The sequence below is a fragment of the Oryx dammah genome, unplaced genomic scaffold (genome assembly GCF_014754425.2).
Source record: "Oryx dammah isolate SB20612 unplaced genomic scaffold, SCBI_Odam_1.1 HiC_scaffold_23, whole genome shotgun sequence".
Taxonomy (NCBI): Eukaryota; Metazoa; Chordata; class Mammalia; order Artiodactyla; family Bovidae; genus Oryx; species Oryx dammah.
In genome coordinates, this window is record NW_024070207.1 from 126,056,377 (window position 1) to 126,059,874 (window position 3,498).

Below are 3,498 nucleotides of genomic sequence, written 5' to 3' on the forward strand. Positions count from 1 at the left end.
CTGTCTGAGCCATCAGGGAAAGGTATATATGTTAATCCTCACCTCCTGTTTAATCCCTCTCCCTACCCTCAACCTTCTCCCTCTGGTAACCACATGTTTGTTTTCACTGTCTGTGAGTCTCACTCTCTTTTGTGAATAAGCTCATTTGCATCTTGATTCTGCAATCCCACTCCTGGGCGTGGGTCGAGAGAAAACCATAACTTGAAAAGATACATGTGCCCCCACAGTACACTGCAGCGGTATTTACAATAGTCAGAACATGGAAGAAAACTTTGTCCGTTGACAGATGAATGGATACAGAAATGACACACACAGACACACACACACACAGTGGAATACTACTCAGCCATAAAAAGAATGACATCATGCCATTCACAGCAACATGGATGTACTCAGAGATTATGATACTAAGTGAAGTAAGTCAAAAGACAAATATCATCCAATGGTGCTTATACGTGGAATCTAAAAGAGAAAAACACTCAATACTTCTTAGTCACCCTTTTAACTGGTTGCTGCTGCTGCTAAGTCGCTTCACTTGTGTGCAACTCTGTGCGACCCCATAGACGGCAGCCCACCAGGCTCGCCCGCCCCTGGGATTCTCCAGGCAAGAACACTGGAGTGGGTTGCCATTTCCTTCTCCAATGCATGAAAGTGAAAAGTGAAAGTGAAGTCGCTCAAGTCGTGCCTGACTCTCAGCAACCCCATGGACTGCAGCCCACCAGGCTCCTCTGTCCACGGGGTTTTCCAGGCAAGAGTACTGGAGTGGGTTGCCATTGCCTTCTCCTCTTAACTCGTTAGGTAGAAATAAAATATTAATAAAAGGAAGTTCTAGTACTTTCTACACCCAAATTAATTATCTTATGAACTTCACCCTATGTTAGACAACACCACTGGAATTCAGCCAAACTGGGACTGCTGGTGGAATGACCCCAGGGAGAGTTTTTTAAAAAGCTCTTTAGCATTTTCCAGCTCATTTTGTACATCAGTTCTGGCCTGAAGTGGGAGAAGGGCACTTCTTGGGGTACAGAGAAAGGAAGTGCCTGAGGGTGACATCACCGTTTGCACAGACTATACCAACTCTGGCATGAGGACAGGAACGCTGTCCAGGGCTGCCCACGTTCTGCTTACCCAATCCTCAAGCCCTTTCTCCAAGGAAAATTAGCATTTTAAGAAACATTTCTGGGGACTTCCCTGGTGGTCCGGTGGTGAAGAATCTGCCTGCCAGTGCAGGAGACATGGATTTGACCCCTGGTCCGGGAATATCCCACATGTCTCGGAGCAACTAAGCCCACACATCACAACTACTGAGCCTACAAGCTGCAAGTGCTGAAGGGCAAGCACCTAGGGCCTGTGCCCTGCAACACGAGAGGCCAGCGCAATGAGAAGTCCAGGCCTTGCAACCCAGAGGAGAGTGGCCCGCACCCACTGCAGCTGGAGAAAGCCCACATACAGCAACCAAGACACAGCGCAGCCTCTAATTAAGAAAGAAAGACAGATGCAATTGTATAATGAATGAATGAATCAATCAATGACTCCCAAACAGATAAAAAGTGTCATGCGAATGCTTCCAGAACCTGAACGAGGCAGTCCAGGTCTCAAGATGGTGGCCACCCACATTTGCCCTTGTCTGGTGATCATGGGCAAATTTACATGTCTCCCTGATCATCCTAAGGGAGATCAATCCTGGGTGTTCATTGGAAGGACTGATGCTGAAGCTGAAACTCCAATATTTTGGCCACTTAATGCGAACACCTTTCTCACTGGAAAAGACCCTGATGCTGGGAAAGATTGAGGGCAGGAAAAGGGGACGACAGAGGATGAGATGGTTGGATGGCATTACAACTCGATGGACATGAGTTTGAGCAAACTCTGGGAGCCGGTGATGGACAGGCAGGCCTGGAGTGCTCCAGTTCACAGGGTCACAATGGGTCGGACACGACTGAGCGACTGAACTGAACTGAACTGAATTGATCTGACTGTGAAACACACGTGATGGTAGCAAAAGCACTGCTACATTCAGAAAGCCTAGTTTCCTCCCTCATCTTTATCTCTCTCTTTTTTTTAAACTATATACTGAACTACTACGGGGTCCTTGTTAAAGGTAAATGCATATTAGTGATAATTTAAGGAGACCAAGGAGAGAATGACTTTAAAAGCTGGCTTAAAACTGAACATTCCAAGAACTAAGATCAGGGCATCCGGTCCCATCACTTCATGGCAAATAGATGAAGAAAAAATGGAAACAGTGACAAACCTTATTTTCTTGGGCTCCAAAATTGCTGCAGACGATGGCTGCAGCCATGAAATTAAAAGACGCTTGCTCCTTGGAAGAAAAACTATGACAAACCTAGACAACATATTGTAAAGCAGAGACATTGCTTTGTCCACAAAGGCCCATCTAGTCAAGGCTATGGTTTTTCCAGTAGTCATGTATGGATGTGAGAGTTGGACTATAAAGAAAGCTGAGCACTGAAGAACTGATGCTTTTGAACTGTGGTGTTAGAGAAGACTCTTGAGAGTCCCTTGGACAGCAAGGAAATCAAATCAATCAATACTATAGAAAATCAACCCTGAACATTCACTGGAAGAACTGATGCTGAAGGTGAAGCTCCAATACTTTGGGCACTTGATGCAAAGAGCCAACTCATTGGAAAAGACCGTGATGCGGGTAAAGATTGAATGCAGGAGGAGAAGGGGGCGACAGAGGGTGAGATGGCTGGATGGCGTCACCGACTCGATGGATATGAGTTTGAACAAGCTTCGGGAGACAGTGATGGACAGGGAGGCCTGTCGTGCTGCAGTCCCGGGGGTCGCAAAGAGACAGGATTGAGTGACTAAACAACAGCAAACAGAGAGTGAAGGATGAGAGGGGGACTTCCCTGGCAGTCCAGTGGCTGAGACTTTGCCTTTCCATGCAGGGGGCACGGCTTTGATCCTTGGTTGGGGGACTACGCTCCCATATTCCATGGAGTGCAGGAAAAATGTAAAAAATACATTAAGAAAAAAAAACAATGAAGGATGGGAACCAACACCAACCTGGCCAGTGTGGAACTGGTACCAAGTGTACTAAGCGTACTAAGCAACAGCTGCAGGACTCTAATTCTCACCGGAACCTAGGAACGCCACAGAAAGCCACGGACAAAAGTCACGTTACCTTGGAGGGGCATGAAACGTGTTTGTGAGGTCCAGCCAAAGATCAAGAGAGACACCCCACAGGGAAAACTGAAGGGAGCTGACTCTGCACCACAGAGGATGACTTCCTTTTTTTTCCCCATTGTTCATAAAGGAGCAGAGAAAGACCACATTTTTTTTTTTAAACACAATTAAATTTGGCAGGGGAAGGTTTTGACCAATGCTAGTTAAAAATGGAGGGAGGGAAAATGTTGGTTCTTCGGGAAAATGTGCCCTCTCCATCAGGGGCATGTTTATTCAAGTGTTATCCGTTTATCCCAGTAAGTTTTTGCATCCACTGTTGAGCAAAAAAAAAAAAAAAAAGAA